The sequence below is a fragment of the Daktulosphaira vitifoliae genome, unplaced genomic scaffold (genome assembly GCF_025091365.1).
Source record: "Daktulosphaira vitifoliae isolate Bord-2020 unplaced genomic scaffold, ASM2509136v1 Scaffold_1, whole genome shotgun sequence".
NCBI lineage: Eukaryota > Metazoa > Arthropoda > Insecta > Hemiptera > Phylloxeridae > Daktulosphaira > Daktulosphaira vitifoliae.
Genome location: NW_026099572.1, coordinates 1,032,537 through 1,046,108, shown reverse-complemented (window position 1 = coordinate 1,046,108; position 13,572 = coordinate 1,032,537). Strand labels below are relative to the sequence as shown.

At 26.5% G+C, this 13,572-nt stretch overlaps 1 protein-coding gene across 4 annotated transcripts in view; it reads right to left on the bottom strand.

The window, feature by feature from the left end:
* The window catches only part of LOC126895886 (beta-1,4-glucuronyltransferase 1), a 35,950-nt gene extending 30,325 nt beyond the window's left edge, over positions 1 to 5,625 (bottom strand). For 2 of the 4 annotated variants that reach the window (XM_050668193.1, XM_050668195.1), the window contains exon 1: positions 5,394 to 5,625. The gene's annotated coding sequence lies outside the window, so the exon portion shown is untranslated. Of the gene's footprint in view, positions 1 to 5,171; positions 5,290 to 5,393 lie in introns of those variants that run through there. The other 2 variants (XM_050668192.1, XM_050668194.1) reach the window with 2 other exon arrangements.
* Positions 5,626 to 13,572: the final 7,947 nt, after the last annotated feature.

Here is a 13,572-nt window from a genome sequence, read left to right as displayed (position 1 = left end):
TCCTTATGATGTGCATGTGTACAAGTTAAAGGGTCGTTACACACCGTTGAAGTTTTAATAATACTATGTAAGTTGTGAGGTTTAATTGATCAACACGGTTTTAAACGAATCCTAGTAAATAAGAATGAAGTACATCAAAATATCCATAACGATCGTTTTATAAAGTTCTCTATAGTAAATATGGTACCGTGTAAGTATTTATTTTATTCGTTTGACATTATCAGACTTTTGGTAATAAAAAACATTCACAAACCAGGCATTCGAATTTGAAAGATAAGGCAGAAACAAATAATCAACGGTGACAAAAATTAATATTTATCGGCTTTAAAATACTACATTAGTTAATTAATTTAAAGGTTTAAAATGTCTATAATTTATAATTTATAAGTAACACATTACGATTTTATTTTGTAACGAATAAAATCATTTTAAAATATTAATGTTCATGTTGAATATAATTTAGTAAAATATTATTATTTATTAAATATTTGTTTTTAACTTATACATATAAAAAAACAAGCATATCTTCATTAGATTTATTTAAAGAAAAACACTTTTAAATTAATTTTATTGATATCTAAGGGTAAAAATCTGAACAAATGCATGTTGACTAATAAAAAAAAATTAAATAAAGCTATTAATAGTTTACTAGTATGGTACTTTATCGTATTCTAGGGAAATTTTAACAATATGTTCGTTGAATAAATTACTGTTATAAAGAAAATTGTAGTGTTATCTTTGTTATTATATTAATAAGAAACTCATAGGTTAAATTTAATTAAACAAGTTATTAACACTTTTTAATAAATATAACAACTCTTACAAAATGTGAAATACTAAAAAACTTGAAGCCATTAACAATATTTAAAATATTAATCATGACATAAAATAAGTATATCATAATGAAAACATGTTCTTATAACAAAATTAGCAAGAAAATTGGCGATGGTAAAATTCTAAAAATATTTATATATATTTTGTATTTCTTATATTGATAAATCGTATAAATGCAAGTGATGTCATACAGAAATTACGAGGATGTCTGTGTAGACATATGATGTGTATCATACAGTCTCCCGTAGTCTTCTAACAGTTATCGAACACTTCAGTCTGTGCAACTAAGAAAAAATGGAATTTGCTAGGTCTTTAGTCTACTTTCATACAATTTTTGATAAATGTGATTACAATGGAAAAAAAATTGTTGTACTGATTGATGACATCAATAAAAATATAGAATCGATTAAGTTATCTGATCAATTTACACAGAAATTAATTGAATTCATTAAAACAGAATAGCATAGCCATTATTTAGAATTTTATAATTCTGTACAATGTCTTAAATATAAAAATTATTTATTTTATACTTGTGTGATATTTTTATTACAATGTAATATCGAAAGGTTACTGTTGGCTTTTGAATAAATGCCATTCTATCCACGTTTATTTTTTAAATATTTTTCATATAACGAGGAAATAATTAAAATCCTTGAACTTTGAGCAATGAATATCGACGTGTTTGTAAAATAACAATATAATAGGTTACATGTTGTATGTAAAAACGGTATTATTTAAAAAAAAGCATTATAATGTGGCGACAATCCAATCAAATAAAGTCAAATTCACAACACACAATTAAAAATAGCAATATTCGTGACTTAATGTGTTAACAATATAGTTAAAATTTCAAATGTTTACAATATTTTATTAATTGCGGTATAATAACCTCTTATTATTAGGATACTGTATTTAATTTGTACAGGTCAAATTAAAAGAAAGATTTTTTTTTGGCTAAATAGTGCTTATAAAATATTACTTATGAATAAACAGTTGTGATTGAATATTTATATTCAATATAATATAATAATATTAATAGATAATTTACGAATAAATTTCATAAAGTTTTTAAAAACTTTTCTTACATTTTTTTTTTTTTTTTAAACAACCCTTGGATTTATAAACACAATTGATTTAATAAAACATTCACTACCATGACAACATCTATTGACTGTAAAACGTAACTTTGACGATTATTATGTAAATCTAAAAATAACTTTACCTGCACTTTATTTTAATAAAATAAAAAATCAAGTTTTTTTATCTTAATCTTAATTGGAATCTGTAACTTGAATGTGTTTTCTTCAAATTCTAGAACTATAAAATTATGATGAATTTAATTGGGAGAATAAATCCGTCTATCATAAAGTTAAAAGGGCTACTAATAAATAAAGTGCACTATTAATTTTTTAATCATGTAAAGTAATAAAAAAGTATAACATAACACGGTACTGGGTGATTTTTTTCTTCTGAATTTCCCCTCGTAGTAATAGAAGTATTTCGTATCGTGTAATTGCGGTAAAATATAAAAACAAAACATTTAATCCTACAGAGTACCTAATGTTGTTTGTTAGTAAAATGTCGTTTCTTTGTTTTCCAGTGCGTAGATGAATTACGATATGATGATTATAATAATAGTAGCGGTAATTACTATACAATGATCGATAAAGATCATTGAAAATTAGTAGTTTACTGGTAAGATTTACTAAAATGGATGACCGTTATAACAATATCGGTGTAGCGAATGACACAAAAAACATTTCAGCATATAATATTGAATGAGTTCAATTTTTGATTTACCAAGTCAAAAAATATTTGCCAAATTAGAATAAGTAAAATTAGATTAATATTAGTAGGAAACGTTATTGAGTTTAAACTAAACGAATTTCATTAGATGTGCTAAGTTAATTTTTTGACAAATATATTTAATGAACACATTTAATTGGTTATAAAAAAAAAATCGAATTATTATAAATAATTAGATATAAGTAATTAGAATTGATTATAAAGTAATTAGACAGCGTCTTGAACATCTTATTCTTCAATTATTCTTCAATAGGAGTATATGAAATAATTTGATTTGTACATATACTAGGAACTGTTATGGTACGTTGTTATACGAGAGCTACAGCAACCGGTTTTCAAAAACACGGTATGTACAAGTATACGGTATACACACTTGCCCATACTCTTTTACCGGGTGACCAAAGTAAAATGTAAATACTTTCTACTGTGTACGCATCAGGACAAAAGGAAATTCCAAAAATCAATGTAGAAATTGAAACTTCAAAAAAAAAAATATTGTAAGAGAAATATAAACTTCCATATCTAACGTATAAAATGATTAATTTAATAATCTAATTCAATCATTATCACCTTAATCTCTATCCTAATGGTTTAGGATAATCACTATCCTAATGGTTTAGGATAAGCTTTATTTTTGATTTTAACACTAGTTATCGGACCAGACGCAAACTCATTATAGCTGAGAAAGCCACTAAGGGAACAAAGTGTATATCACTATTAAAACTCTCGTATCTTATGGTCACCCATCCGAGAACCAGCAAACAGCGCAGATGAACATCGACGCTATGGCGACGGCTAAATAATCCACTACGCCCCTAGACGCCCTAAAAGCCTAGTGCAATGTCAATCGTTGATATTTTTTTCTTGGTTGTTATTCGCGTATCATCGAGTAGTCGATAAAAATATCAAATACATATTTATTACGTTCAGTAATTTTCAGTATTTTCAACTGTATGTCTTATGAAAAGAGTACATGTGCTCCATAAAAATATCAAATCTGTCCCTTTTGCTCTCAGCCACTTGCTCGTGAGCTGTTGGCAGACATTCATAGCTAGACAAGTTATTTTAGAATCACATAATTTCAAGACTTCTTTGGGAATTAGGATTCCAATAAAACACATGGTACAATGATACACTCACTGCGATCAGGCAATAACAGTAAGTTATGTTAAATACTTCATTTTCATATATTTTAACGAGTAAAACACCTTGAAAATTTACCTACTGTTTGTAATGTCCTTACAAGTATTACAATATTAGCTGCTATAGGGGTGGGAGATCCATAGTAAATTTCATTGTACGCTAATGATTTATCAGCAATTATAGTGGAAATGACTTGCAAACAAGTATAATAATACTTAGTACGTCCTTAGCAACCAAATATTGGGTTGTTGTTTACTAATTTATTCACGTTCGTTGATGACTACAGTGGCTACATGTCTATTGTCACCTTTATCGATCGTTATGTCTTTGGTTAATGTTTATATTATTTACATAAATAAATTGTATGTTATTATCGTATGACAGTGGATTGTTAAATGATTAAGAAAGATTAATTGAAATATGTAGAAATCAGCAGTTTCTAACTGGAAATGTATGCTAAGTTATTCGCGGTCTTGTCTCCCCATTTGAATTCTGCATAGATATCTTTTCCGGATAAAATATGCACCATCTCCTAAACATTGAACTCTCATCTTCGACAGTGGTCGATAAGTAAATGCCGCAACACAGATAACATTAATTCAGTTAGGTAAAATAATTTTTCATGTAATTTTACTGTTTAAAAAATATTCGAATTGTAAAATGTTAATTTATTTTTTAACTAAAAATCATTTGACCGAATTATGGTCTACCTCGACATTCCGGTTATAAACAAGTTTACTTATCTATCGTTGCGAAGGCCGTGAGGTAGTTTCTATGAATAATATTTAATTAATATTTACTATGCCAAAGTATAAAACGCGATGATTACGTTTAGAGAATACTGTTTGTCTGTATATAGGTACCAATAGCGTGCACAATGACTGGTCGGGGTATTGTCACGCGATTTCTCAGCTCTCGGACGAGGGGTAGGAAATTATAAAATGGCCTTTTGCCCTTCACACCAAAGTTGTGTGCATTATACAAAACTAAAGTCGTTTTAGTCGAGGTAAAAATAGTTCACGATTTTTTTTTTACTAACAAACATTTTGCGTACACACAGCTATTGAATTTTTTTACGCCTGCTCAACCGTTTGAAGTAAATACATTTCTATTACATGTTTTAAAAGTAAACTATCGTATCGCTTAAAACATTTGAGTTTAATTATATTCATAAAAATCATTAAAGTTGTAGTTTTTAGACCAACGTCAGTGATTTCTCGCAGGATTAAATAAAATAAAATGAACGAAAATCGATTTTTAATCAATGAAAATATTGATTTATTCGTATAAGGTAAAAATACTGGATTCAACGTATTATCAATAAAATAAACTAGTTATGGATAAACCAAATAAAAAATTTAGAAAGAGAAAAAATTCTGTTTGCCTACTCTGAATTCACTCCTTTTGAAATAAAAATGTTGACACATAAGAAATATACTAGCGGATCGCGATAACCAATGACACTCCAACGGTGTGTTTGGAACTATTCTTCCAATTTGGTTGAGATGAATTATACAAATTCTATGCTGCTATTTCGGTGGTCCCTCGTTATATTGAGATTTAATCGCAAATATTTGTTTTTAATCGTGATTTCATGTAAATACACTTACCGGTTTAATATATCGCACGTGGGATCATTTGGCAAAAACTGTTTACTTGAAAAATGACCAAACAAATAATGAATTGAAAGAAACAAAAAAAAAAAGGTATTTTTCAGCGCACGTTGGACACGGATCGTATGGTGAAGATCTGGCACACCGATTCTCGGTCCGATGGTAAACTATCCGTGAACTCGCGCTGTGACGGTGTGTCGGCGACTGACGGCAGTGGCGAAACGAACAACGAGGACGCCGGCCATGTGTTGAATTCTATCGTAGACGTCCTCGGTCGCTGCAACCAAACCTCATAACGTGTTATGCACCGACCCGTACACAACTACAAAAAACACACTCACTACAACCACCACAACTTCAATGTATACCGTCGAATACAACCCCTTTTGACTGGCTACGCATTATTTATTCACACGATTCTACAGGAGAAAAAACTATACTGCGTTATCGACATTTTGCAATAACAGAAAATCTTTGCTACACAAATATATTTTTAATTTTAATAGACATATTTGTCGTTTACAAAATATCATTTTGTATCGTTAAGTATTAAAAAAAAAAAAAATCAAAAATGCTGGTTTATTGAACAACGCTGTTCAAATTGAATACACCTGTTCCGATCCCATTTTTACTGTAATTCAACAACAATTTTTATCAAATACAACATTAAATACCCTATTAACAATAATTATTGACAACTGTGAATGCAGCAACCTTGTCGGGAACAATATCTGAAGTTTTATACACAAGACTCTGTTGAGTTTTTTGACACAGTTTTGTATTTTTATAAAAATGTATAGTTTGATTTTAATTTATAGATAGGCCATTATAGATAAGCTATTTTGCAATCAATATTTAATTTTTTATATTTTTTGTATCATGTTTTACTATACGAGTAATTATTTATTTTCGATTTTTTTTTTTTTACTTTAATTAAAAACAAATAAAAGAGCGCAACAGTAAAATCACTCTTGGGTGGCTTCCTCGATATAATTAATTCCAGTAGCTCAATTTAACCTAAGCCTTGTGTGCTAAATGATCATTTCTGTGCGATGTTAAATAAACAATTAAAATTACTTTATTCTACAACGTCTATATGCTATTGATTACACCTTTCATTATTTAATTTTGAATTTTTTACTACTACACGTTGTCATAATTTCAAAGGCATAAGGTAGTTCAACTATTCATATACGACCGACTTCTTGTAGATATCACCAGTTGGATTTTCATAAATATAACGTCTATGCGAATACAAACATTTATAAACTCTATTTGCAATTAAATAATTCCTATCACGGAGAAGTTAACATGACGATAATCTCATGATAAACATTTTGTGAGAATAAAAACCATGTTAAGGTAATTAAGTTTTCTTATGTTTTTTTATATTAATGTAATACTCAACTAACATAATATTATTGCATTATGAGATGTACGATTTCATTTCGATATATTCAAAATTCGTGGCTCTCAAAATACATTCCACAGTTCGACGTAAAATGTATAGTGGCAATGTTCCAGCCTTTTTACCATATTTGGCGTGTTATCGAAAAGAACATAAGTAAAATATATTTTTATTTTTTTTAACAGTAGATACCATTTTTGTAGGGATATTATTCAAAAAATATATTTCTAACTTGATTCAAGTTGTACATAATACAATAAATTGTAATTTTATGATAAATACATTTTCTAGTTCAATCAACATGGAAACTTTAAGATCATGAAAAAATAATATAAAACATTTTTTGTGTGTAACGATTATTTCAAATATATTTTTAGTTTTTAAAGAGAATAAATTGGGATTTAACGAAAATTCAATCCAATATAAGAAATATTATTTTACTCTATGAGCGTACAGATAAATAATATTTTAATCGATAAATAATATTTGTAGATTATAACAAATTTTAATTTTAAGTTTTATATATATACATATATATATACATATATATATATATACATATATATATATATATTACAAAAACCGTAAGAAAATATATACTTCGACAAAAATTTTGTGTCAATCAGTGCTAACTGCATATTTAATATAGTTTTTATATATTTTATAACTTTTTCCCTCTTAATTACTTAATTTCAAGGTTTGAGACATTTTAATTAAACTGTTACACCATTATATTTTTAAATATGTTAGTTACTTTATCAATTTGTCATTAATAACAAAATGAAATAACATAAAAACAAAACATTTTAGATATTCCTTTCTGGACATTTTTTCATATATTTATGTCCATTAATTATTTAAATGAAATATACTTAAGCACATGAATTTTTCTCTATACACGTGGTTACTGTAGCGTTAAGTAAACAATAAAATAACGTAATTTCGCATTTTGTGTAATACAGAGAGGTCTTAGACCTCTAAAAAATGTTTGTATATTAAAAACTGATTATATCAGTCCTTCTCCTTATCATTACATTGCGTAGCTATTAAAATTATGTGAAAGACAAACTGTTTTAATGGATTTTGTGATGTTAATTTTAAATTTTAAAACAATGTTTTCATATAAACAAAATAAATAATATTCACGTGGAATTAATTCATATTTCAGTACAGTAGATATGATGAAATCCATAGATCATTAATAATAGACAATCTATTCATAGCTAATCAATATTTCTAGTGACAAATTCATAACAATTTTCAAGAGATGCCTGAAAAATTCGACACTTTCTATTCTAATCAATCTAAGATCAAATTCTAGAGACGGTGTGACCGAGTCGATAATGCGGCAGTACTGTCTCGGGTTCGAAACTCAGTCACGGATGGCTTCATTTGCCGAGCCAGAGAAAAATTCGGTAATTGGAGTCGTCATCCCTTTTTCCGGCGACGGACTAACCACTCGTTCTGGAGTATCAATGGTTAAGACACCTCCTTCTTTGGAGGAGAGGGCGATATAGCCCTTAAGGGGTTTATAAGGCGTTAACAAAAAAAAAAAAAATAAGGTCGGACTCAATAAAATTTGAATTCAACCCTATAATATCTATACGATTCTCAAGTTCAAAATTCAAATATTTTTGGAAGAGAGATTAACTTATCGTCATTTATTTTTTAAATATTAAAAATAAGCTATAGCTGAAAAATATATAGGATATAATAATACATAAATATTAATATAATATAAATAATATATTTTTCGTCAATAAATAAAAACGTGCATATTTTATAAACAGAATGTTCATAAATCTCAGTGTTTGTTTTTTATAAGGAGTATTTAATGAGTTGAATACAATAAACCTACTAAAATGACTTTAGAAATGTTTTTAAATATAGATTGAGATACTTTATAAAATAATAGTACGAATATATATCTGAGTTCTCTACTCTCAAAAAATGCTTTTTCATATTTTTCAAAAAAAGAATTTTTTTTGATAGTGATTTTAATCACTGTCAGATTAAATCGATACTGGATCCCCAACTATGTCACGTGCTGGATTTTTTTTAATTAATTATTCTCAAATGGCTAAGAATTTGTAAACTAATAATAAAATTTGAAATCTGCATATAAACATATATTTTGTATGCAAAAAAAAAAAAATTATCTTTAAAATCTTTGTCCTCTCTTTTCATCTTAAAATTATGGTAAATTTTATATCAGATATTAAATTTAAAATCAGTCATATTAGAGATACATATTTATATGCCACACAAAATTTTGCCCCATTTTGTACCTCTAAATTTGAATAAATTTAAATCTGTTTTTAAGTTTAAATTAATTATCTTTTAAACAGAGAAGGAACTCATTAGTTTTTTTCCTTAAATTGGGAGATAAAAGTTAAAACATCTTTGATTTCAGACCACAGTATGGTTCTAATAAATCTTATAATTTCATTAAAATCTGATCACTGATGATATATCATTAATTATAGCATCTTTATTGAACTTTATTTATCGGATATGTTTCAATACAAATTTTTATTCAGGAAACAAGAAAACTTTCTTTGATGTTTATGGGTAATATCTTTAACTAAATACAATTATTAATTTGTTGACTTACTCGTTGGTGATATTTTTGAAATTGAAAATTTGATATCTTCAATTGTTTCAAAGTTAATAAAAATTGTATGTATTCTTGTAATAAATCTGTAATTTACGCCTGAGGCAGATTGTAATATCATAGGTACTATTTAAACAAAATATTTGGTATATTTAATATCTCTAAAAATTTAAAAATAGCAAATTTTATTTTGTATTTTATTCAAATTACTTATTATGTTTAAGAGTACATTATTTATTTTCAATCGGACAGTTACGTGTAAAAACCACACAATGCAATCATAAAATTTGCTTAAAGTGTTATATAATATTTAATATCAATGTATTCATTATAATATTTAATATCAATGTATTCATTAGAAAATTTATCATTGTATTTTCAGATTTATGGTTCAATAAATTTAAATTCTAATTTAGTAATATTAATATTACTAAATTAGAATTTCAACTAAAAATTAGAATGGAAAAGTTTAAAAGAAAAATAAACACGGGGTGACGCCCAATTCACTTAACAAAATTAGTCTTTTGCGCAAAATGGGACACTTCGATCTAACACTAATAATAAATTATTGTATTTTAAAGTTGATTATTTTTACTAGTACTTAACTTCGTGTTCATAATAATTTGCTTAAAATTCATCAATGTTTAAAAAAAACTATTATATTATTTTTAAATGAAAGATACTAAAAGTAAATGTAAACTTAAATATATTTAGGCAAAAGATTTTCATTTTTTTTGTTCTAATGTGTTATAAACTTAATTTAATTTTTACCCTCTTTAACTTTTGGAATTAAAATATTGTATTTAGGAACTTATAGAATGTATTATTATTATTATAGAAGCATGTCAACTTAATGGGAAAGTATATAGAGAAGAAACCAAATTCGTATTTTTTAGATTTTCATTGAAACTATCCCCGTAAATTTTAACAAGTTGAGTACTATGAATTGTTTTAGGAGAAATAAGTTATTATAAGACAATTTTTTTACTATTCTTTATATTTTTCAAATAAACATGTAATTGTTTTCATTGTGAATGCCTGTTGACCGTTTTCCAATTTTTGTATTCACTTCTATTTATTCTCCCTTTAAACATATAAACTTTGATTATTCTTATAATATAGACATATTTTACTGCGAATAATGAAGACTACGTTATGCTTTGATCATGGAAATTAATAAAAATAGTTGTCTATGATGATGTTATACTAGTTGGCTGTCTAGAGAAGAACCTTAAATACACCCATGTCTAAAATTTGTGTAGATATCGAAAATAAAAGTTCTTTTTATATGTACTATTTAGTAGTTAAAATTAGTATTGTAGGCACATTATTTTTTTTCTATTTGTAATGCAATGAAATACCTGTTATTATAATTTAACACTAGATCTTAGGTATGATATAAAATAATTTAAGAAAACTTTTAATCGCCATTATAAATGGAATGGCTACACAACGTGGCTTGATTATACGGCGGCAAAGTTTCTTATCAAAATAACATTAAAAACTGCCTTACAGCGTATTCTAATTCGTAACACGATTATAGGTAGTTTATATTAGAAACAAAACTTATTTTAATAATGGACGCTCTTTATCACATTCCGATGAGTGATTTGGTTATGTGACAGTTAGGATCGCTAATTAACAGAAGGTAATTTCCACTTTTAGTTAAGAAAATTTTCCGCCATAGATTATTGTAGTATTGTATAGACCGTTGTGTAACTATTCTGTCCATAATCATGTTTTTAATCGCTAATAATGATTCCAAATTCCATTAACAATTGTTTTGTGTATCCCATATATGGGTAATACAGAATATTTTTCCTTGAAAATTATTCAAAAATGAATTAAACCTACAATTAGTACTCAATATTTTGCCATGAAAAGAATATTCTCCTCGTGAACACACCTATGAGCTTATATAGTGATTAATTTATCACCGACAACAATTTTGAGAATTTTTATCTTGGTTTGATTAAATAGTATTTGTATTTAGATTTATCAGTGGTTGAATAATTTTTAGGTCCTTCCTTTATTTTTTAAAAGGACGCCAATTTTAATGACAATATATAAAAGTAACTAGATTAATTAATTAATGAAATTAATGAAAATTATATTAATTAATTGATCGATAGCAACATTTTTACTAGTATTTTGGAAGTTATTAAAACTTTAATATATAAGCTTATGACGAAGTACGGTTTATGTTATTTTTTCATTATACATTTATTTGTCGCTCTATTTCCTCCACTCAGGTATAAAATAGTCATATCTCCTGAATAACTGATTTAAAAGATGTTACCGATTCGATATTTTCTTAATTAGGCCATTTTATAACGTTAATGATAGTTAAATATGTATATTGACAGTTAAAAGTGTAAAATTTACACCCTTTTGAATAACAGGGATAAATCTAAAAAATATTCAATTATTTAAATTATTTTTAGATATATCCATGTCTTTTTACTATTCAGACTATAACATCAACACTCACTGAACACGTGAATACTATAATAATAATAATATCTGAGAATATTTCAAATAATATAGCAACCCGTAAATGCTTAAATGCATTATATTTAACTACTTTTAATCGAAAAATGAGTTAAATATGTACTAAAAACCAAAAATAACGAACTGGTCTGGCCCTTGATAAATAAAAAAAGCCCGACTCGATCCGGTCCTTAATGAATTAAAATATTTTTGGTCCGGCTCTTAGTACAATAAATTAATTTAGCTCGACCCGTCAATTGGTAAATTACAAAATAACTCAACTCTTAGAAGATATATTTAAACTATTTAAGATACATTTAACTTCAATCTGTCATCGATTTAAAAAAAAAACTAATAAATTGTTGTAAACTTAATTGTTTTAACTTTTTAATCTTTAAAAATAACATTGCAATAATGCATTTTTAATTAAAATAACAATAACTGTTATACTTTTATCTAATTATATAGTATGAAATATATAATTTGAAGCTCATTTTGCATAAAACTATAGTTATGTAATACATAACACTAAAATTTTCTAATTTTATCTCAATCAATGAGCTTTTCTTTAGCTACTCACAGATATAAAAAAGACTGCTAAAATAAAATCAAGACTATTTATTTTATACTTAAATTTAAATATATTTTAATTAATTTAAACGCGAATATTATTGATAACAACAGATTATGTTTTTTTTTAACATCTTACAATTTCGATATCAATGATTGTTGCTTATGATACTGACAAAAAAGGGTAGCACTTTGATATTGCTTACATAATTTGCGAATCTAATAGCAACTTATACAATCTGATCATTAATCAAGACAGTATTTATTATTCCGCTCTTAAAAGAATATACTTTTACCTATAACCTAACTATAAGGTGTAGATTTTGACGTAATACATTTAGGGGTCAATTATAAATTAATTACTCTATATATTATAACGTTTTATAATATTTTTATTATGGAAACTCCTAAATTGGAATTTTAATTTTTTAGCGACTCCCACCACAGGTGTCTTATAAATTATATTTTGGTGTCCATTACGTTGAGAAACACTACTATAAAAAGATTAACACCAATATCAATCTTAAATTATTTTTTCCATTCATAAAATTTTTATTTATTGTTTTATTATAATATTTTTTAGTTATTATCTATAAACAAAAAATAACAGAAGTGTAAACAGTTTATCTTTTCAATTATGCCACCAATTATAAGTTTACGTAACAAAAATTCTATAGAATAATTTTTAACGTGTTAAACTGTTTTCAATGAGGGTAAAATAAACAATTGATTCTATATACTTCACAATTTGGAAACGCTCTATTTATATTTGGTAACACAGGATAATCATTGAAATAATTTTATAAAGCTAGGGGAGTGAAAACGCACGACATAAAAATAAGGAACTAATCGTGAAATTCGTCTTCCTATTAGTACATACCTGCAACAAATGCATCTTGCACGCTTTAATAATTGACATGAAAATATACTTAGTTTATTGACCTTTCCTTCCAGCAATATTATGACCTTGACCGGAGGAAAACATGAAAACCCAACTAATCATCTCACCGCTGGATCCTAAATTTTTTTATTGTACTATTTAGATTAGCTCTAACTGAGTTGAAACGAGCAACCCATCAGTGACCGTCACATTT